We start from the raw sequence: 24,784 nt of genomic DNA on the forward strand, positions 1-24,784 counted from the left end.
CTTCAGATTCAATTTCAGACACAGAAATAAACCAAACCCCTTCCGAGTGCGGATTAAATAGACAATCCCACAGCTCTATGCTAATGAGGGATGGGGGAAAGTAAAGATTGTGATTGGGTGATTGGGAGTGATGTCACAATGGTTTTTTATTGTAATTCTGTCAGTGGTCTCTTTCGCCATCCAATCAGATTAAATATTTGCAACCAATCACAAACACCCTGACTGCAATCAGGAAGTATATTGCACAAAGACTCTCCCCAGCCCCAGTTTATATTGAAAGAGCTGCTCACTGTGTCGCGCTTCCTCGAAATGTCCTGGCTGTTGTTGGGAGGACACTTATTGACTGATTCTGTGTCGTTGTGTTTCTGCTATTGCATGTGAGTGTGCAATTAATTTCCTTTTTAGTCTCGGCTACTGTGTTCGAGTGTTTTATGTAATTTGGTAACTCTCAGTCTCTGGTCCTGTATGGATTCATTCTGTCTCTGTCAGGTACTGTGTTTGAGTGTGAGGAGATGAGGTGGAGTGTTGCAGCAAGGAAGATGGAAAAGAGCATTGGTGCCGATGACAGCCTTACTTGACGTCGTTTGCACTCGGATTGGGTCAGTGATAGATCCGTTGGCAAGGATTACAGCTTGCATGTCGTAGTGCAGTATGTTTGAGGAGGACATTCCATAATCCCTCTCGGCTGGTAGAGTCGAAGGCCTTTGTCAGGTCAGAGAAGGCCATGTATAAATGTTGCTGCTGCTCCCTACATTTTCTTGAAGTTGTCTTGCTGTGAAGATTATGTTCAATGTGCCTGTTGATGGACACAATCCACATTGTGTTTCCAGTAGGAGCTCTTCAGCCACGGGGAGGAGGCAGTTGAGAAGGGCTCTTGTGATGACCTTCCCTGTGGTGGACAGCAGGGATACCCCTCTATAGTTAACACAGTCGGTTGTGTCAACTTTTTTTAAAGATGATCACAATTACCGCATCACGGTGATCCCCTGACATGCTCTCCTCCTTCCAGATGAGGGAAATGAGACATGTATTTGTGTCGAGTGTTTCTCTGCCATATTTTAGAATTTTGATGTGAATTCTATCTATTCTGGCAGGCTTATTGTTTTTTTGGCGATCCATCTCTAGTGTCATGTGTGAATGTGGGATTCATTCTGTACCTGTCACTCACTGGTACTTTGTGAAAGTGTGAGTTACATTCTGTATTTGTCAGTCTTCAGTATTGCATGTGAGTGTGGAATACATTCTGTCAGTGGCACAGTATGTGAGTATTTGATTCATTCTGTTAGTCTCTGGAATGTTATGTAATTTGGGACTTTGTCTGAATCTGTCAGTTGTTCTGTATATGTGGAATTCAAGCTATATCTGTCAGTAGCTCAGTGTGTGTGTGAGTTCATTCTTTATCTGTCAGTCTCTGGTGATTTATGTGAGTTTGGCAGTCACTGAATCTGCCAGCTACTGTAGTAGTATTTGAGAATGATTTTGTATGTGTCAGTCTTTGCTACTACATAGGAGTGTGGGATTAATTCTGTATCTGTCAGCCTTTGGTAGTGTGTGTGATTGTGGGATGAATTAATTAGCAGTCATTGGTGCCCAGTATGAATGTGGAATTCATTCTGTAACTCAGTCTGATATTGTTATGTGAGGGTAGGAATCAGATGTATCTTTCAATCCCGGGTGCTGACTGTGAGCATGGGATTCATTCTGGACCTGTCGGTGGTACCGTATCTATCTGTGGGATTCATTCTGTACCTTTCAGTCACTGGTATTGTGTATGAAAGTGGGATTAATTCTAGATCCGCCACACATTGGTTGTGTGTGTGTGTGTGTGTGTGCATAAGAACATAAGAAGATACGAAATAGGACAGGAGTAGACCATTTGGCCCATCAAGCCTGCTCCGCCACTCAATAAGATCGTGGCTGTTCTGATTGTGGCCTTAACTTCACTTTCCTGCCTGCCCCCATAACCATTGACTCTGTTGTAGATCAAAAATCTGTCTATTGCTGCGTTGAATATATTCAATGACACAGCCTCCACAGTCCTCTGGAGAGCAGAATTCCAAAGATTAACAACCCTCTCAGAGAAGAAATTCCTCCTCATCTCCTTCTTGAAAGAGAGACTGCTTATCTGAAACTCTGGCCCCTAATTCTACAATCCCCTACAAGGAGAAACGTCCTCTCAGCATCTACCTGTCCAGCCCACTGAGAATCTTGCAGGTTTCAATAAGATCACCTCTCAATCTTCTAAACTCCAGTGAGTATAGACCCAGCCTGCTCAACCTTTTCTCTTAAGACAATCAAACATCCCAGCAATCAGCCGAGTGAACCTTCTTTGAAGTGATTCCAATGCAAGTATATTCCTCCTTATGTAAGGAGACCAAAACTGTATGGGGTTGGGATGTCACTAATGCCCTGTAAAGTTATGGCAAAACTTCCTTACTTTTATACTCCATTCCCCTTGCTAAAAATGCCAATTACTTGCTATACCTTCATGCTAACATTTTTGTAGTTCATGTACCTGGACACCCAGATTCCTTGGTACAGCAGCATTCTGCAGTCTCTCTCCATATAAATAATATTCTGTTTTTCTATTCCACCTGCCAAAGTAGACAATCTCACATTTCCCCATATTATACTCCATCTGCCAAATGTTTTCCCACTGACTTAACCTTTCTATATCTCTTCACAGACACATTGTGTCCTCCTCACAACTTGCTTTCCTACCTATCTTTGTACCATCTACAAATTTGGCAACAATATACTTGGTCCCTTCATGCAAGTTATTAATATAGACCATAAATAGTTGAGGCCCCAGCACTGTACCTGTGGCACTCCATTAGTTACAGTTTGCCAATCTGAATATGCTCCATTTATCCCCACTCTCTTTTCTGTGAGTTAGCCAATCCTATATCCATGTGCGTGTAGTTTTCAGTTTGTATCTGTCAGTGTCTGGTACTCTATGTGAGTTTTGGACTCTTTCTCAATCTCTCAGTGCTACTATTTGTGTGTTAGGTTGCTTTAGATGACTCGGGCTGAGGTACTGTGAGTGAGTGCAATAATCAACCTATACTTTTCAGCATCTGGCACTGAGCATGTGTTTCAGCATCACTTTATCTGTCAGGATCTGGTACTCTGTGTGAGTGGGGGATTCATTATATAACCTTCCGTCCCTGGGACTGTTTGCAAGTCTGGATTCATTCTGCATAAAATGTCAGCACAGCAACAGGCCACAGATGTGGTCGGTTTTAAGCAGACAATATGTTTGAAGTTTTGCCAAGTATTAAATATCTGTCACTGTGAACATAATAGTGAAAGATAATGTATCTTTCAATCTGATACAGGATTGATGTGCAAGTGTAACTCAGGCTGTACTAATCAATTTGATCAATGCCATTCAGTCTGACTCTGAGGGAGAATCTTGGACTTGTGTGTAAAATGAGCTCAGTCTGGAATTGTACAGTATCTTCCATCTGACACTATGAGGTTTTAGGACTGGTATGTAATTTATAGCTCAGACTATACTCATCAAATTTATAATGTATCTTTTAGTTTCACAATCCGGATGAGTTTTAAACTGGAATCTGAGTTTGTATCTCAGGTTATACGATATTTCAGAATCTCTCAATCTGATTATGCATTTTAGATTTGGACTTGTATCTAATGGATATGTCTGGACACATTATGGGAATTAATACTGATAATAAACTGATAACATGTGTAAATCTTGGGCTGGTATTTAACTTGAATCTCAGATTATATTAGTTTAGTTTAGAGATACAGCACTAAAACAGGCCCTTCGGCCCACCGAGTCTGTGCCAACCATCAACCACCCATTTATACTAATCCGACAATAATTCCATATTCCTACCACATCCCCACCTGTCCCTATATTTCCCTACCACCTACCTATACTAGGGGCAATTTATCATGGCCAATTTACCTATCAACCTGTAAATCTTTTGGTCATGTGGGAGGAAACCAGAGCACCAGGAGGAAACCCACGCAGACACAGGGAGACCTTGCAAACTCCACACAGGCAGCACCCAGAATTGAACCCGGGTCGCTGGAGATGTGAGGCTGCGGTGCTAACCACTGCGCCGCCCTTAATTCTGTAACTTTGAAAAGGGAACCATGTGTCAGTTCTTTGTGTATTTAATTTGTAGCTGAGGTTGCACTATTGTGGGATTGACACACTGATAATTTGATAGTGGGTGAGAATTTGGGCTGGGATTTATGTATCTACCTGTCAGTGGTACTGAGTTGGGGTGACATGGAATCAACGTCTGTCTCTCCTGTTCTGTTGGATAGATGGATTGAAAATGTGTCTCTGGAACTATTTCTGCTGTCTGAGACTGTGGAACTGATGACCTGTCTGTGTCTCTGCGCTGTGTGAATGATAATGTCCGGACTGTGTGTGAGAAGGAGCTGGTGACACTCTTCCTTGTAACTTGGGTGGAGGAAACATCACATTTATTCTGGTTCATTCAATTATTTGTCTGTTTGAACAAAAGTATGTTTATAACTAAAATACAGGTGAGATAGAAGATACAGGATTTTAATGAATTTAATCTCTCGAATAATAATGAGCCCCCACAAAGGAAGCCCAGTCATACAAATATTATCATTGTTTGACTGCACTGCAGTAACAGGTTCTTCCCATTCTGTCTCCTTTCCCTGTCGACACACAGCCTGAGAATGGCCTCTCCCTTCCCCCACTCACTCCATGTTCCGGGACCAGTTGATTCTCCATTCCACCTCTTACAAACAGCCCCCGCCTGCCCCTGAACTTGCCCTGGACTCGATAGTGATCTCTGAGTCAGTCTGCGGACACGCTCCCAAAGCGATGTGCTGCTGGAAGGAGGCTGCTGTTTGCTCCCTTCCCCCGGGACCGGGATCTCTCCATTCGCGGCTGTTTTAAACCATCTTCTTCCGCTCACAGGCAGTGCTGGGGGAGGGGAGCGCAGGCGCAGATTCCGGCAACAATTCAGCAAATAGAAACATGGAAAATTTCCGGCGCAGAATGAGGCCATTCGGCCCATCATGTCCGTGCCAGCGCAAAGAGAGCGATCCAGCCTGTTCCCACAGTTTCTTGTTATTGGACAGTGAAGTGTGGAAACAGAAGCGGACAGTCAGGATGTGGAGATTTACACAAAGAGAATCTATTATAGGCACCAGGTGAGAAGTGTGAAGGACACATTTTGAACAGCAGCTGTTTGGTTTCGACTAAACGGTTAGACCATGGGAGCGGGAACTGGAAATCTGACCTGTGTAAAAGTCCCTGTTCCGTCGGTCAGTCCCATTCATGGCCCAGCGGATTATGTCTGGATGTCATTTAATTGTTGTAAAACGGCCAAAGCCCCTGGTATGCAGTAGCTGGGGGCTGAAGGACTGCAGTGGAATCAGACACTGACTCTGTTTGTATTGCTGGGTTTCCTTTGTGATTGTTCACAATGATTATTCATTCAAAGATTGTTTTGGTCTCTCTTGTCACTTCCACCACACCTCTTCCTGAATTATAATAAATACTTTTTCTTTCTACAGGCAAATACTTGAAGGAAGTAGAATAAATATAATGATGCCTCAGCACAAGGGGAAGTGCAGCCGGCTCCTCACACACAGTAAGTACAGTATCATTCAGAGAGAAAAGAAACATCAGTTCCACAATCACTGCCAGCAGTACTAGTCAGACTGGCACTGATCCCAAGTTCCAGAGACTAACAGTCAATCCAACAGTCACACAGAGCATGACAGACTGAAGTTGTTTCCATTTCACACCAACTCTGTCCCACTGACAGGTAGATACATCAATCCCAGTCCAAAATCACATCCACTGTCAGATTGCAAGGCACTGTGTCACTCTCACAAGACAGCAGCCTGAACTACAAATTCAATGTCAGATAGAACAGACAAACAGTACCCGATTGTAAAGAACAGAATTAATCTCAATAATGTAACCAGACTGCAGACTGAGCTACATGTTACACACCACTCCACAAATCTCACAAATAGTCAGGCTGGAAGACACAGTATTAATTCCATTACTGCAAACTGAATGCACTGTTATCTACCAGGACATAAAACATATTGTAAAATGAAAGGACACAGACCTGAAATGTTAATTGTGTTTCTCCCTCCACAAATGCTGCCTAAACTGCTGAGTATTTCCAGCATTTTTGTTTATTTCAGATTTCCAGCACCTACAGACTTTTGCTTTTATTTTAGAGCTAAAGAAACATTGCATTTTTTTATTTATTTAGAGATACAGCACTGAAACAGGCTCTTCGGCCCACCGTGTCTGTGCCGACCAACAACCACCCATTTATACTAACCCGACAGTAATCCCTTATTCCCTATCACCTACCTGCACTTGGGGCAATTTACAATGGCCAATTTACTTATCACCTGCAAGTCTTTGGCTGTGGGAGGAAACCGGAGCACCCGGGGAAAACCCACACAGACACAGGGAGAACTTGCAAACTCCACACAGGCAGTACCCAGAATCGAATCGGGGTTTCTGGAGCAGTGAGGCTGCGGTGCTAACCACTGCGCCACTGTGTCTTCTCGAGACACCCCTTGAGAAGTGAGACTTTTTGCCCAGAGATGGGGCTCTGTGAGGTGAGAGTGACTGCCCTTGACATCAAGGCAGCCTTTGACGTGCATGGCAACAAGGCAGCCCTAGCAAAACCAGTGTAAATAGAAATCAGGGCAAAATGCTCTGCTGTTTGCAGTCATACCTGGCACTAAGGAAGATGGCTGTGGTTGTTCAGGTTAATCATCTCAGTCTCCGGCCATTACAGCTGGAATTCCTCAGAGAGGTGTTCTAGGCCCAACCATCTTCAGCAGCTTCATCAATGACCTTCCCTCCATCACAAGGCCAGAAGTGTGGATGTTTTCTGATGATTGCACAATGTTCAGCACCATTCATGACTCCTCAGATACTGAAGCAGCCCGTGTCCAGATGCAGCAAGACCTGGACAACGTCCAGGCTTGGGTTGATAAGTGGCAAGTAACATTGGCATCAGATAAGTGCCAGGCAATGACCATCTCAAACAAGAGAGAATCTAATCATCTCCCCTTGATGTTCAATGGCATTACCATCACTGAATCCCCCACCATTAACATTGACCATTGGTTACCATAGACCAGAAACTGAACTGGACCAACCATATAAATGCTGTGACTGCAAGAGCAGGTCAGAGGCTACGAATTCTGCGGCGAGTAACTGACCTCCTGTTTCCCCACATCCGTCCACCATTCACAAGACACAAGTCAGGATTGTGATGGAATACTGTCCACTTGCCTGGATGAAGGCAGCTCCAACAACACTCAAGTAGCCTGTTTGATTGCCCACATCCACCACCTTCAATATTCACTCCATTCACCACTGATGCACAGTGGCAGCAGTGCGTACCAGCTAAAAGATGCACTGCAGCATCACACCAAGGCTTCTTCGACAGTACCTTCCAAACCCAGAACCTCCACCACCAACAAGGACAAGGGCAGCAGATGCATGGGAACACTACCACCTGCAAGTTCCCCTCCAAGCCACACACCATCCTGACTTGGAACTATATCACCATTCCTTCACTGTCGCTGGGTAAAAATCCTGGAACTCCCTTCCAAACAGCACTGCTGGAATTCCTGCGGCTCAAGGACTGCAGCGGCTTAAGAAGGCAGCTCACCACCACTTTGTCAAGGGCAATTTGGAATGGGCAATAAATGCTGGCATAGCCAGTGATGCCTACATCACACTAACAAATGAAAAAAGTGAGGAAATAGTGAAGGGCTTTTATAGAATACACAGAGACACGTTTCCACTTGTGGTGTCTGAAACGAGCCAAAAATATAAAATCGACATTCATAAAACCAATGAGGAATTCATGAAAAATGTATTTACGTAGTGAGTGGTTAGAATCTGGAATTTGCAACCACAGGGAGAGGTCGAGGCAAATAGTATTGATGCATTTAAGGGGAGGTGGAACAACTGTATGGGAAGAAAGGAATTGAGGGATATACAGAATGGGCTTTATTTTTGTTTATTTGTGCATATGAAGCAGGGTGGATGGAAATATGTGTAGAGCATAGAGAAGTTGGGACGATCCCAGTGCAGTGTTTTGTCTAGATGGATCTGCCCAGAATACTTGTGATGCAGGAGCTGGGAGCTTCAGTACTTCAGTGGAGACAGATACTGACACTGGTTTTCATTTGTGGGTGTTTTTAATGATTATTAATTGCGAAATTAAATTCACCTCTTTGATATTTTGCACCTCCCCTGTTCTTGAGTTAAGACATATTTTTTCTTCATACAGGCACATCCTTGAAGGTATCGTGAAGAATGTGATGGTTGCTGCACTCGAGGCACAAGGAACAGTGCAGCCAGCTCCTCTCACACACAGTAGGTACATTATCACTCAGAGTACAGAGGGATAGACAGTTCATCAGTTCCCTAGTTTCAGACTGCAGAAGTAGTCAGGCCCACATTGATCCAGAGTTCCAGAGACACATTTTCAATCCAACAATCAAACAAAGCAGGAGAAAAATAAGTTGTTTCCATTTCACCCCAATTCAGTCCCATTGACAGTCAGATACATCAATCCCAGGTCAAAGTCACCCTCATTAACAGATTGAAATACAATGTGTCAATCTAAATATAATGCAGACTTCGCTATCAATTAAATATCAGATAGAATTGGCACACGGTATTGATTGAATGGCACAGAATCTCTTGTAATGCTGTACCCTGAGATTTAAATTAAATACCATACTCAAAGCTCACATCCATTCATGATAAAGGATGTTTAAACATCCCCATCGTGTCCCCTGAGATACAAGTTACATACAAGTCCAACATTCATTACAGTGAAAGTTTCTAAGGTGCTGAAAGATATTGTAACCTGAGACACAAATTAGATACCAGTTCAGAACTCACTCACACTGTGAAATGGAAAGATACAGAATCAATTCCATTAGTGTAGATTGATCTAAATATTATATACCATTCTAAAAACTCATACAATATCAAACTGAAATACAGTATCAATTCCATGAGTGTAGATTGATCTAAACATTGCCAGTCCAAAAATAAAACAGTATTAGATTAAGTAATGCTGATAGAAAGTGCAAACTGTGATGTAAATTAGATGCCTGAACTCACCCAGACTGCGGAATTTAAAAATACAGTCGACTGAGATACACATTATTTACCAGCCAAAAACATCTCAAACATTATCAGAGTGAAATAGATTATCAATTCCATTTGTGTAGACTGAAATCCACAGAACAAACCAGTAAAAAATCTCATACAGCGGTATGGTGGTTTTGTGGTGACATTACAGGACGAGTAATCCTGAAGCCTCCACTAATGGTCCAGAGAAACAAGTTCAATTTCCATTACAACAGCTGGGTAATTATAGTATCATAGAATCAAATAAAGTTTAAGGCACAGAAAGAGGCCACTTGGCCCATCGTGTCTGTGCCAGATGAAAAACTTTCCACCCATTCTAATTCCACCTTCCAGCATTTGGTCTGTAGCCCTGCAGATTACAGCACTTGAATGTATATCCAAACTTCTTTTGAATGAATTGAGGCAGTGAGTTCCAGACCCCCACCACCCTCTGGCTGAAAAAAACTTTTCCTCATCTCCCCCGTAATCTTTCTACCAATCACTTTAAATCTATTTCCCCTAGTCACTGACCTCTCTGCTAAGGTAAATAGGCCCTTCACTTCAACTCTATCCAGGCACCTCAAAATTTTGTATGTTTCAATGAGATTTCTCCTCAGCCTTCTCTGTGCCAAGGAGAACAGCCTCAGCCTATCCAGTCTTTCCTCATAGCTGCATTTTTCCAATCCCGGCAACATTCTCGTGAATCTCCTCTGTACCCTCTCTAGTGCAATTACATCCTTTCTGTAATAAGGTGATCAGAACTGCATACAGTATTGATTGTGGCCTGACTAATGATTTATACAGTTCCAGCATAACTTCCCTGCTCTTAAATCTATACCTTGGCTAATAAAGGAAAGGATTCCATATGCCTTCTTACCACCTTATCGACCTGTCCTGCTACCTTCAGGGATCTGTGGGCATTTACTCCAAGGTCCCTCACTTCCTCTACACCTCTCAGTACTCTCCCATTAATTGTGTATTCCTTTGCCTTGTTTGACCTCCCCAAATGCAGCAACTCACACTTCTGAATTGAATTCTATTTGCCATTTTTCTGCCCATCTGACCAGACCATGAAGATCTTCCTGCAGCCTACAGCTATCCTCCTTGCTATTTACCACACAGCCAATCTTTGTGCCATCTGCAAACTCATACCCCCTACATTTACATCCATGTAGACTACATCAACTGCACTACCCTCATCTATCTTCCTTCTTAATTCTTCAAAATTTCGATCAAGTTGGGCAGACAAGATCTTCCCTTAACAAATCCATGCTGACTATCCTTGATTAATCTGTGCCTTTCGAAGTAACATTTTATTCTGTCTCTCAGAATAGATTCCAATAATTTGCCCAATACTGATGTTAGACTGACTGGCCTGTAATTATTTGGTCTCCCTCACTCCCTTTTTAAACAAAGGTACAACGTTAGCAGTCCTCCAATCCTCCATCACCACACCTGTATCCAGTGAGGTCTGGAAAATGATGATCAGCTCTTCTGCTATTTCCTCTCTTGCTTCTTTTTAACAGCCTGAGGTGCATTCCATCCGGCGCTCGTGATTTATCAACTTTCATATACACTAATCCCATTAATATGTCCTCTCGCCCTCTGTATGAATCACATCCATACTTCACACCCCTCTTCCTTATCTACAATATATGCATCTTCCCCCTCTTTTGTGAAGACAGATGCAAAGCATTTATTCAGAACAATGTCAGCATCTTCTGCTCTACACATAGGTTACCTTTTTGGTCTTTTCTGTGCCCTACTCTTTCCTTATTTATCCTTTTACTCTCAATGTATTGATAAAACATCTTTGGGTTCACCATGATTTTGATTGCCAATATTCTTTAATGCTCTCGCTTAACTTTCCTAATTTCAATGTTGATTTCCCCCCTCCACATTCTATACTCCTCTCGGCTTTCTGTAGTATTCAGTTCTCTGTGTTGGGCATAAACTTTCCTTTACTGCCTTATTATACCCGTAAACTCCTTGACATCCATGGGGCTCTAGATTTGGCCTTCCCACCCTTTTTCTTTGTGGGAACATGTTGACTCCGAACCCCTTGAATCTCCCCTTTGAATTCTTCCCACTGCTGTGACACTGATTTACCGTCAAGTACCTGTTTCCAGTCCACTTTCGGTAAATCACTCTCCAGCTTAGTAAAGTTGGTCTTGCCCCAACTGCGAACTCTAACTCCTGTTCTGTCCTTGTCCTTTCCATAATTATATTAAAACTGACTGAATTATGATCACTACCACCAAAATGCTGTCCCACTGCCACTCCTTCCACCTGCCCCTCTTCATTTCCTAAAACTAAGTCTAAAACTTCACCCTCTCTTGTTGGACTTGCTACATATTGGCTAAAAAAGTACTCCTGAATGCACCTCAAGAATTCTGCTCCCTCAATTCCCTCCACACAAAAAGTATCCCAGTTAATGTTTGGGTGGTACAAATCCCCCACTGTTACTGCCCTATTGTTCTTGCACTTCTCAGCGATTTGCCTACATATCTGCTCTTCCATCTCCCTCTGACTGTTTAGGGGTCTATAGTGCACTCCCAGCAGTGTGATTGCTTCTTTTTCGTTCCTCAGCTCAATCTATACGGTCTCATTTGATTAACCTTCCAACATATCATCCCTCCTCACAGCTGTAATAGTTTCTTTGACCAAAATTGCCACTCCCCCTCCTTTTTTATCCCCTTCCCTCTCACGTCTGAAAACCCTGTAACCAGGAAAATTGAGCTGCCATGCCTGTCCCTCCTTTAGCCATGTTTCTGTAATAGTTATGATATCATACTGCCATGTGTCTAACTGTGCCCTGAGCTCATATGCTTCATTTGCTATACTCCTTGCATTGATTTAGATATCCTTGAGCACTGCCAACATTTTTTGTTTCGAATTTTCTAATCAGTGTTTCCTCTCTCTTCCAGACTCCATTAATTTTCTGCCTGCCATTTTTATTTCTGATTTTGTCCCATCTGACTCTACCTTCCAGTCCCCATCTCCCTGCCAAACTAGCTTAAACCCTTCCCAACAGCACTAGCAAAACATCCTGCAAGGTACTCCGTCCTGGCTCTGTTCAGGTGCAACCCGTCCAACCTGTCCCAAAAATCTAAAGTCCTCCCTCCTGCACCATCTTTCCAGCCACACGTTCATCTGTCTTATCCATCTATTCCTGTACATTCATCTGTCTTATCCATCTATTACTGTACTCACTTGCACGTGGCACTGGGAGTAATCCGGAGATTATTACTTTTGATGTCCTGCTTGCTAATTTCTTACCTCACTCCCTAAGTTCTGACTGCAGCACAACATCCTTATATCTACCTATGTTGTTGGTTCTGATGTGGACTACCACTGCTGGCTGTTCACCCTCCCCCTTCAGGATGCTCTGTAACTGCTCAATGACATCCTTGACCCTGGCACCAGGGAGCCAACACTCCATTCCTGGATTCACGTCTGTGGCCATAGAAACACCTCATTGTTCCCTTGACGATTGAATCACCTATCACTATGGCTTTTCCAGTCTTCCCTGTACTCCCCTTTGCAGCTGAGTCACCCATGGTGTCATGGACTTGGCTCCGGCTGCACTCCCCAGGTGAAGCATCATTGTCCTCTGTATTCAGAACTGAATACCTGCTGGAGAGTGAGACGCACTCGGGGTGTCCTGCACTACCTGCCTGATTCTTTTTGACTGCCTGGTGGTCACCCATTCCCTCTCTCCCTGCATACACTTAAGCTGTGGGGTGACCACATCTATAAACAAAGAACAGTACAGCACAGGAACAGGCCATTCGGCCCTCCAAGCCCGCGCCTATCTTGATGCCTGTCTAAACTGAAACCTTCTGCACTTCAGGGGACCGTATCCCTCTCTTCCCATCCTATTCATGTATTTGTCAAGATGCCTCTTAAACATCGCTATCTTCCCTGCTTCCACCACCTTCCCCGACAGCAAGTTCCAGGCACTCACCACCCTCTGTGTAAAGAACTTGCCTCGCATATCCCCTCTAAACTTTGCCACTCTCGCCTTAAACCTATGTCCCCTCGTAACTGACTCTGCCACCCTGTGAAAAAGCTTCTGACTATCCACTCTGTCTCTGCCACTCATAACTTTGTCAACCTCTATCATGTCGCCCCTCCACCTCCATTCTCAGTTTTGGGAAAAATAGAGTATATGACTGTATCAGTAAGTAGGAAAAGTTAAAATATGTTGTGACCAGTGGAGAAGTGTGATGAGAATAAACAGATCCTCCTCTGATTTCAACGACGCAATCATTTGTGATCTGGTTCTGTAGCTTAGTTGGTTAAAGCACCTGTCTAGTAAATAGAAGAGACTGGGTTCAACTCCCAGCAGAGCCTTATTTCACATTTGTGATATGCTTTAGAAGTTTCCTTATCAATCATTTATATCTCTGTTTTGTGAACTTGAACTTGGAATTCAAATTACATGATGAATTTCAGTCACAGGAGAAAACAGCCTTTGTGAAGGATGTGAGTTGGGAATGGCTGTTCCTCCTTGTCCAGAAATTCAGTGCTGATACGCCAAAGGCAACTTCTTTGATACAAATTTGTTCACGGTTACATTCAATCTGGAAAACAGCTCGACATTAATCTCACTGAAGGAAAGTGTGACTGCGTTGTATATTTCAGAGTGTTTGTGTCGTTGTGTGTTGCTTTTAACCGAGACTGGGGACATGACGCAAGTGGGAAGGTTGATCCGAGGTTTGGAATATTTGTCAATCAGGAACAAGAAAAATCAAAGGAACCAAATAAGAAAACCTATGTCTCGTGGGTATTGAGAGACGGTGAGAAGATATTAAACTTTGTTCCATTCAATCCGGCTGCGATGAACTTTGAATTTTTCCGCCTTTTATAAACATTATTTGAAGGGTCTCTGTAACAATGTTCAGTGTTGATGAGAGTGGGGTCTGGGTGAGCAGCTGCTGAGTGTGACAGGGTCAGGACTGGATGCAGGAAGTGCTCTGACACACTCTCTCTCTCTCTCTCTCTCTCTCTCTCTGATGGCTTTGAGTTGATTTTCAAGTGTTTGAATAAATGAAGGAAGTTCCCTCCACCCATTTGTTTGGACAGACAGTGTAGTATAAGGATGTAAAGGGTTAATGCTGAAGACAGTGGGATCAACCCCTCCCACTGTCAGAGTGGTGATGTAACAGTCACATGAGATGAGGTTTGGGAGAAGAGAGAGCAGCACCAAGGATGCTAGCTTAAGAGGTTTGATGAATGTGTATATAGTATTGTGTAAATTAGAAAAGAGTTCTTCGTTCTTTCAGCAGGAAATGTGTCCAGAAAATATTCAGGAGTCGGAATGCAGATATTAACTCCAAGTGACAGTTCTGGGTTCATTTAACAAAAAAAAGGTAGAGAATAATATTGCTCACTGATTGAAATCCCCCAGTGAGGAGACAGTTAAACAGGTGATCTGTTGGGGCATCCTTCGATCCAAGGTTTCGGCAGCATTTAATCTCCCTTTTTGGTGAAATTCTCTGTTATTTGCATCTTTTTTTAATCAGCTTTCATGGGTGAGTGAAAAACTCAAACAAACTGAACAGTTCCATTCTTCCTTCTTCCCATCAGTTTCTCTTTTCTGTTTCAGATCAATATAATGATGAGAATCCCAATTTCATCTGCTGTTTCTGGTGTTTTATCCATTCCAATCAAAATTCAACATTCCAATCAAATCTATTTGTTATTCCACAATGTCTCTCCATGTGTTTTATTCTGTTGTATTCTCTCACAGTTTGTTTGATGATCAATGTTACATCTCACTCTCTGTTCTGGTGAAGATCAGAAGCAGTGTTATCTGTTTGCAACACCCGACAAGTCGGCCTGAGGCTGTGTCTCGCCGATCATGTGGAATTAGGAACATCGAAACATAGGAGCAAGAGTCGGCCATTCAGCCCATCGAGCCTGCCCCACCATTCAATATGATCATGGCTGATCATCCACTTCAATGCCCTTTTCCCCCACACTTTCCTCATATTCCCTTATGTCATTTGTATTTAGAAATCTATCAATCTCTGCTTTAAACATACTCAATGACTGAGCTTCCACAGCCCTCTGGTGTACAGAATTCCAAAGATTCACAACCCTCCGAGTAAAGAAATTTCTCCTCATCTCTGTCCTAAGGAGCTTCCCCCTTATTTTGAAATTGCGTCCCCTGGTTCTCGACCCATTTGTTTCCCAGGGGAAACATCTTAGCTGCATCTACCCTCACTGTCCTTTCAATATTTTGTGGGTTTCAATGAGATCACCTCTCATTCTTCAAAACTCTAGAGAATACAGCTCCAGTTTCCCCAATCTCTCTTCATAGGACAATCCCACCATCCCAGGAACAAGTTTGATGAACCTTCATTGAACTCCCTCCATGGCAATAATATCCTGCGTAAGGTAAGGAGACCAAAACTGTACACAGTACTCCAAGTGCAGTCTAACCAAGGTTCTATACAATTGAAGCAAGAATTCACTACTCCTGTACTCAAATCCTCTTGTGATAAAGGCTAACATACTATTAGCCTTCCTAATTGCTTGCTGCACCTGCATGTTAACTGTCAGTGACTTATTGACATGGACACCCAGGTCACCCTTACATTCCATACCTCAGTTAATAAAGGAAAGGATTCCATATACCTGCTGAACCACCTTATTGACCTGTACTGCTACTTCAGGGATCTGTGGACATTCACTCCAACGTCCCTCACTTCCTCTGCACCATTCAGTGTTCTCCCATTAATTGTGGATTCCTTTGCCTTTTTTGACGCCTGCTCTCACTGTTCCCTGCTCTCCGAGTGAACTCATGCTCCCTCTCCTGGGCTCTTTATGCTCCACTCTGCTCTCACTGTTTCCAGCTCTCTTAATGTATCAATATTTATTTGCCTTGTGTTTAATTCAAAATATGGATTAACTGTATTTTACAGTTGTAGGTTTTATTTGGTAGTCCTGTACAAGTTGTGGATTGGTATTCAATATTTAGCTCTGTGAAAACGATTGTGAATGAAAATATAACTTTCAATCTTATACATGGGCTGGTCTGCAAGCTCCAAGTCCTTCATTTTGTAGTAATGGAATTGATACTGTATCTTTCAGTCTTAATCTCTGTGGGATTTTTGAACTGGTATGTAATGCATAACTTGGTCTAACGTTCTGATGTACATTATTGGGATTCAAAGGATGATAGGAAATTGGGGCATTAGACCATTCAGCCCATCAAGCCTGCTCCAATATTCAAACAGATCGTGACTGATCATCTATCTCTACGCCATTTTTCCCTGCTATCTCGATATCCCTTGATCCCGTTAGTATTTAGAAATCTATCGATTTCTGTCTTGAATATGTTCAATGATTGATCTTCCACAGCCCACTGGGATAAAGAATTCCGCAGATTTCTCACCCTCTGAGTAAAGAAATTCCTGCTCATCTCAGTCTCAAATGGCCTGCCCTTATTCTGAGACTGTGTCCCCTTGTTCTGGACTCACTAGACAGAGGAAACATCCTATCCATATCTACCCTGTCACACCCCATAAGAATATTGTAAGTTTCAACGAGATCACCTTTCATTCTTCGAAACTCCAGAGAATTTCGGCCCAGTTTCTGCAGTCTCTCATCATAAGACAATCCCACCATCCCAGGGGATTAGTCTGGTGAATCTCTGTTGCACTCCCTCTGTGACAAGTCTATCCTTCCTTCAATAAGGAAACCAAAATAGTACAGAATACTCCAGGTGCAGTCTCAGCTAGACTTTATACAATTGAAGCAATACATGTTTAACCATGTACTCAAATACGCTTTCAATGAAGCCAACATACCATTTGCCTTCCTAATTGCTTGCTGCACCTGCACACCAGCTTTTAGTGTCTCATGAACAAGGACACCCAGGTCCCTTTGGACATCGACACTTCTCAACCTCTCACCATTTAAGAAATACTCTGTCTTTCTGTTTATTCTACCAAAGTGGAGAACTTCACATTTATTTACATTATATTCCATCTGCCATGTTCTTGCCCATTCACTTACCCTGTCCAAATCCCTTTGAAGCCTCATTGCATTCATTCTGTACCTTTCAATGAGGTAAATTGTGTCTGTTCTGTTTCAAGTTTTACATTTAAAATGTAACCATGGTGACAGACTTTATTTAGATCTGATAGTGAGTTTGTTTTTATACTGTGATTGATGTATCAACCTGTCAGCTGTACTGAATTGGAGTGAAATGGAAACAACTTCTGTCTGTCCTGCTGTTGTTTGACTGTTGGATTGAAAATGTGTCTCTCGATTTTGGGATCAGTGTCTGTCTGACTACTTTTATTTGTTCCAGTGGAACTGATGAGCTGGCAGTATCTCTGTGCTTTGGGAGTGATCCTGTACCGACTGTGTGTTGGAACGAGCTCGCTGCACTTTTCTTTGTGTCCAAGAATCACCACATCCAGTCAGGTTCCTTCATGTCTTTTCCTGCAGGAATGAAAGAATTGATGAGGTAGAAGATACAAAAACGATCAATGTAATCGTCCCAATTATAATCATTATGAACAATCGCGAAATGAAAACCAGGAACACAAACAGTGTCAGTGTCTGACTCCACTGCAGCACTGCAGTATTCAGCTTCTGTTTACCAGGTGTTTGCAGTGGTTTTACAAGAAGTTTGTGACATTCAGAAACAACACAAGCCCTGAACTGCTCAATGACTGGGACTGTCCGATAGAGCAGTGACCTTCACACAGTCACATTTCTATTTCAACGAAAAAACCAGCAGCCACTATTTAAAATGTGCCTTTCACACTTCTCACCTGTTATCTGCAATATATGTTCTTTGTCTAACTGTCCACATCGTTATTTTGCAGCTATTTTCCCCCCACTGTTCACAATCCAACAAACAGTGAGAGACTGGAACTAAAGCAGGAAAATTCCCTCTCCTTTGTGTGGTGAAATTGTCAGTGATTTTCAATAGTGATTTCTTCCCATTGTGTCTCCCTGAGCCTGTACAGACACTGTCCGAGAATGAACTCTCCCTTCCCCGTGTCCCCGGCTCACTCCATGTTCCAGGAGCAGCTCCTGCTCCACAGTGTCTGTTACAAACACTCCCCGACTCCCCCTCAACTTCCCACCACTCAATGCTAATCTCTGAGCACATCTGCGGACACGCTCCCAAAGCAGTGGCTGCTGGAAGCAGATGCTGTTTGTTCCCTTCCCCCGGGCCCGGGAAGTCTCCATTCGCAGCTAATTTAAAGCATCTTCCCCTGATTGAGTGAATGGCCTCACAGACTGGGTTGGGGAAGGATGCGCATGCGCTCCACTCCTCATTGTGACGTCCCACTGGGGGGCGGGGTTATGTCGCGCGTGCGCAGATCTTTGCAGCAATTCAGCATTCAAACATCAATGGGAACTTTCCCCATTTCACCCTCATCAAAGTCCCAAAGAAAGTGAAGAGGGGCTTGGACTGGAGGGAGGGAGGGGCGGTGTAGGGGGAACCTAGAACCCAGAAAGCTGCCCACTTGCCCCATTTGGATGCTCAATTTGCGGTCATTCCCTGCAGGGGGTTTGTTATTATTGAGCCCCTCCTGGTAAAACAATCCGATAGAAAGAGGGGAGAAAGGAGGGAGCCGGTGTGTTTGCTGGGACCTTGCAGAATTCATTTCAGCAGCAAAAGTCCCGGGTTATATTAACCCGAGTGAAACACGCTGTCAGTGTGAGGAAAACCGAACGGCCCTTTTCATCTTTTCATTGGAAACAAAGTAGAGCCGGAAGTGCGGCGAGCAGAGCAGACACACAAGCTCAATGACAGGAGAGCTCGGCCGTCCCTGAGTTTCAGCTCCCAGCTCTGACATTTCCTCATCCACACTGTCTTTACTGTGGATGTTCAGGGGTTCCTTGTCGGATCTGAGGACTGTATCCATGAAACATTCTGAGTCAGGAGATCCACACACTCTCTGTTATCAAGATTTATGGGCAGGAATGTTTCAAAACTTTGTCTATTAAATCATTGTATTATTCACAGAACGAATGATGCAATCGGTTCATTATTCAGGCCTTGAACCTGGTTTGGGTAGACCGAAAACTGAGAGGTTCAGCACCTTTTTTCTTCTTCCTTATTGGCCTTGTGGCCTAATGGATAAGGCGTCCAACTTCGGTGCATTTAACAAGGTTATCAGAAGATTGTCGGTTCGAGTCCTGCCACGGTCATTTTGGGCGATCAGTGTTGAGCACCGCAGCCTCACAGCTCCAGCGACCCGTGTTCAGTCCCTGTGCGCAGTTCGAGTTCTCCCTGTGACTGCGTGGGTTTCTTCGCACAGCCAAAGACTTGCAGATTGATAGGGAAATTGGCCATTGTAAATTGCCCCCAGTGCAGGGAGGTGGGAGAAGAATGGTGGGGCTGTGATAGGGAATATGGGATTAATGTCAGATTAGTATAAATGGGTGGTTGTTGGTCGGCACAGACTTGATGGGCCGAAGGGCCTGTTTCAGTACTGCATCTATTAATAAATAACTGATTTTTTTGATGAAGTAACAGAATGGTTGATGAAGGGAAAGCAATGGATGTTGTCCATTTGGATTTTAAGAAAGCGTTTGACAAACTACCACATAAAAGGCTGGGTAACAAAACTCAGGCTCCTGGAATAGGAGGGTCAGTATCTGCTTAGATTAAAAAATGTATGAAATATCAAGAAAAGCGAGTTGTGGTATTTAGTTGTTTTTCAGAATGGAAGATGGTGAACAGTGATGTCCACAAGTGTCAGTGTCAGGATCACCATATATATAAATGACTTGAATATTGGAATCACAGAATCACAGAATTGTTACTACAAATTCACAATGCTTCCAATTTTCGTATCATCCATAAACTTTGAAATTCTGCCCTGTACACCAAGGTTTAGGTCATTAATATATATCAGGAAAGGCAAGGGTCCCAACACTGACTCCTGGGGAACTTCACAACAAACCTTCCTCTAGTCCGAAGAACATCCATTGATCACTACTCTTTGTTTCCTGTCACTCAGCCAATTCCATGTCCATGTTACTACTGTCCCTTTTATTCCATGAGTTATAACTTTGTTCACAAGTCTGTTGTGTTCCATTGTATCAAACTCCTTTTGAAAGTCAATAAAAGCAAAATACTGCAGATGCTAGAAATCCGAAATGTAAACAAAAAGTGCTGGAAATACTCAGCAGGTCTGGCAACATCTGTGGAGAGAGAAACAGAGTTAATGTTTCAGGTCAGTGACCATTCAGATGCGGCCAGACCTTTTGAAAGTCCATGTAGACCACATCAACAGCATTGCCCTCATCATCCCTCGCTGTTACCTCATCAAAAAACTCCAGCAGGACAGTTAAACATGATTTTCCCTGAAGAAATCCATGCTGTCTTTCCTGAATTAACCCACATTTGTCCATGGGACTATTAATTTTGTCCCGAATTATTCTTTCGAGAAGTTTTCCCACCACCGACATTGAACTGACTGGGGAGTGAGACGAGGTGAGTTGCTTTAGCAGAGAGCCAACATGGGTTCGTCAGGCCGAATGGCCTCCTTCTGTGCTTTAGCCATTCTATGATTGTATGATTCTAGCAGCAACTGTTGGTGGAGAGGCAGTGATGCAGGAATGGGTTGACAGAAAGGGGAAAGTCTGGGCTGGTGTGTGTTTGCAGCATTTGCAGCTTGTGTTCGGGTTTGTGAATAAAGGTGATTTGGAAGCTGTGTTCCAAATTGAAGTGTTTATTGGAAGCAAGAAGTTGATGTCAATGAAGAATAAAACGTGTTAAGATGAAGGGTGGTGTGATTGAGGATCGCAGTAAATATATTGTTGGTGAATTATTTGTGTTAATAAACTTCCACTGCACCCTCTGCTGCAGGCTGCTGTTTATATCCAGCTGTGTATTAGTGCTGTGTGTTAACTAGATAAATGTTTGTTTCAACGCTGTTTATAAAGCAATAGCATTGCACTCAAACAGTCCCAGACATAGCAACACACGTACAAAAGCAAAATACTGCAGATGCTGGAAATCTGAAACATAAACAGAAAATGCTTGAAATAGTCAGCAGGTCTGGCAGCATCTGTGGAGAAAGAAACAAAGTTAATGTGAGCGAAGGAAACAGACCTGAACTGTTAACTGTTTCTCTCTGCACAGATGCTGCCAGACCTACTGAGCATTTCCAGCATTTTCTGTTTTTATTACAGCAGCACCTTTGATCAGCAGTAGCGGTGATAGTGCGAGCCAGGGGGCAGCCGGGAAGGTACGTTTCACTATAAAGTACTTACCTGACGATTCGGCGGACGCGGACACGGGGACTGCTGGGTAAGTGAACTTATATATTCGGGCAGTGGCTAAACCCGAAACACTACACGTGTCGTGTCTCCCACCCATCCTCCTCCTCCAACCAAAAAAAAGGACTCTTGTGTGGAGGGTTTGGTAAGGTAAGGTTTTCCTTTATATTTTTTTATTCTCTGTCGTCAATTTGGAGCAGAGGGGATGGAAGCTAGGGCAGTTGCATACTCCTCTTGCAGGATGTGGGAGGTAAGGGTCACCACTTGTGTCCCTGCTGACTTCACCTGTGAGAAGTGCACCCAACTCCAGCTCCTCACAGACCGCGTTGGGGAACGGGAGCTGGAGCTGGATGAACTTCGGATCATGCGGGAGGCAGAGGGGATGATAGAGAGCAGTTATAGGGAAGTCCTGACACCTAAGTCACAGGATAAAGGTTGCTGGGTGACCGTCAGGGGAGGGAAAGTGAATAGGCACACAGTGCAGGGATCCCCTGTGGCCGTTCCCCTCAAGAATAAGTATACCGTTTTGTATACGGTTGTGGGGGGGGACCTACCAGGGGAAAGCCACAGCGGCCAGGTCACGGGCACTGAGCCTGGCTCTGCGGCTCAGAAGGGAAGGGTGGAGAATAGGAGAGCGATAGTGATAGGAGATTCAATGGTTAGAGGAACAGACAGGAGATTCTGTGGTCACGAACGAGACTCCCGGATGGTATGTTGCCTCCTGGGTGCCAGGGTCAGGGATGTCTCAGATCGAGTCTTTCGGATTCTTAAAGGGGAGGGGGAGCAGCCAGAAGTCGTGGTACATATGACAGAGCTAGGAAAAGGGATGAGGACCTGAAAAGCGAATATAGGAGTTAGGTTGGAAGCTAAAAGGCAAGACGAGCAGAGTAGTAATCTCAGGATTGATACCGGTGCCACGTGCTAGTGAGGCTAGAAACAGAGAGCGAGTGCAGCTGAACACGTGGCTACAGAGCTGGTGTAGCAGGGAGGGCTTCAGTTATGTGGATCATTGGGATACCTTCTGGGGAAGGTGGGACCTGGACAAGAAGGACGGGTTGCATCTGAACTGGAGGGACACCAATATCCTGGGCGGGAGGTTTGCTAGAGCTCTTCGGGAGGGTTTAAACTAGTTTGGCAGAGGTATGGGAACCGGAGCTACGGATCAGTGGATGGGGTAGCTGTTGAACAGGCAGATACAGAGTGCAGAGAGTCTGTGAGGAAGGTTAGACAGTTGACAGGGCAAAGTTTCAGCCAGTATGATGGGTTGAAGTGTGTCTATTTTAATGCAAGAAGTGTCAGGAATAAGGGTGATGAACTTAGAGCATGGATCAGTACTTCGAGCTACGATGTTGTGGCCATTACGGACACTTGGAGATCACAGGGGCAGGAATGGATGTTGGATGTTCCCGGGTTTGGATGTTTCAAAAGGAATAGGGAGGGAGGTAAAAGAAGTGGGGGAGTTGCATTGTTAATCAGGGATAGTATCACAGCTGCAGAAAGGGAGGTCATCGAGGAGGGTTTGTCTACTGAGTCATTATGGGTGGAAGTCAGAAACAGGAAAGGAGCAGTCACTTTATTGGGAGTTTTCTATAGACCCCCCAATAGCAACAGAGACACGGAGGAACAGATTGGGAGGCAGATTTTGGAAAGGAGCAGAAGTAACAGGGTTGTTGCCATGGGTGACTTCAACTTCCCTAATATTGATTGGAACCTCCTTCGTGCAAATAGTTTGGATGGCGCAGTTTTTGTCAGGTGTGTCCAGGAAGGTTTCCTGACTCAATATCTAGATAAGCCGACTAGAGGGGAGGCTATGTTGGATTTGGTGCTTGGCAACGAACCAGGCCAGGTGGCAGATCTCTCGGTGGGAGAACATGTCTGTGATAGTGATAACAACTCCCGGACCTTTACTGTAGTCATGGAGAGGGACAGGAGCGGACGGGATGGGAAAATATTTAATTGGGGGAGGGGGAATTACAATGCTATTAGGCAGGAACTGGGGTGCATAAATTGGGAACAGATGTTCTCAGGGAAATGCACGACAGAAATGTGGAGGTTGTTTAGGGAGCACTTGCTGCGACTGCTGGATAGGTTTGTCCCGATGAGGCAAGGAAGGGATGGTAGGGTGAAGGAACCTTGGATGACAAGAAATGTGGAACAGCTAGTCAAGAGGAAGAAGGAAGCTTACTTAAGGTTGAGGAAGCAAGGATCAGACAGGGCTCCAGAGGGTTACAAGGTAGCCAGGAAGGAACTGAAGAATGGACTTAGGAGAGCTAGAAGGGGACATGAAAAAGTCTTGGCGGGTAGGATTAAGGAAAATCCCAATGCGTTCTACACTTATGTGAGGAACAAGAGGATGGCCAGACTGAGGGTAGGGCCGATCAGGGATAGTGGAGGGAACTTGTGCCTGGAGTCGGAGGAGGTAGGGGAGGTCCTAAATGAATACTTTGCTTCAGTATTCACTAGTGAGAGGGACCTGGACGTTTGTGAGGACAGCGTGGAACAGGCTGATATGCTCGAACAGGTTGATGTTAAGAGGGAGGATGTGCTGGAAATTTTGAAAGACATGAGGACAGATAAGTCCCTGGGGCCAGCCGGGATATACCCAAGGATATTACGGGAAGCGAGGGAAGAGATTGCCGCGCCTTTGGCGATGATCTTTGCGTCCTCACTGTCCACTGGAGTAGTACCACATGATTGGAGGGTGGCAAATGTTATTCCCTTGTTCAAGAAAGGGAATAGGGATAACCCTGGGAATTATAGACCAGTCAGTCTTATGTCGGTAGTGGGCAAATTATTGGAGAGGATTCTGAGAGACAGGATTTATGATTAGTTGGAAAAGCATAGTTTGATTAGAGCCAGTCAGCATGGCTTTGTGAGGGGCAGGTCATGCCTCACAAGACTTATTGAATTCTTTGAAGATGTGACAAAACACATCGATGAAGGAAGAGCAGTGGATGTGGTGTATATGGATTTTAGCAAGGAGTTTGATAAGGTTCCCCATGGTAGGCTCATTCAGAAAGTAAGGAGGCATGGGATGCAGGGAAAGTTGGCTGTCTGGATACAGAATTGGCTGGCCCATAGAAGACAGAGGGTGGTAGTAGATGGAAAGTATTCAGCCTGGAGCTCGGTGACCAGTGGTGTTCCGCAGGGATCTGTTCTGGGACCTCTGCGCTTTGTGATTTTTATAAATGACTTGGATGAGGAAGTGGAAGTCTGGGTTAGCAAGTTTGCCGATGACACGAAGGTTGCTGGAGTTGTGGATAGTGTGGAAGGCTGTTGTAGGTTGCAACGGGACATTGACAGGGTGCAGAGCTGGGCTGAGCAGTGGCAGATGGAGTTCAACCTGGAAAAGTGTGA

The 24,784-nt window shown here is 44.1% G+C and overlaps 1 non-coding gene across 1 annotated transcript; it reads left to right on the top strand.

The window, feature by feature from the left end:
* The first annotated feature begins 13,442 nt into the window (after positions 1–13,442).
* trnat-agu (transfer RNA threonine (anticodon AGU)) lies at positions 13,443–13,516 on the top strand. Its single transcript has one exon. It is a non-coding gene; the product is annotated as a tRNA-Thr (tRNA).
* Positions 13,517–24,784: the final 11,268 nt, after the last annotated feature.

This window comes from Heterodontus francisci, unplaced genomic scaffold (assembly GCF_036365525.1).
Source record: "Heterodontus francisci isolate sHetFra1 unplaced genomic scaffold, sHetFra1.hap1 HAP1_SCAFFOLD_58, whole genome shotgun sequence".
Classification (NCBI taxonomy): Eukaryota; Metazoa; Chordata; class Chondrichthyes; order Heterodontiformes; family Heterodontidae; genus Heterodontus; species Heterodontus francisci.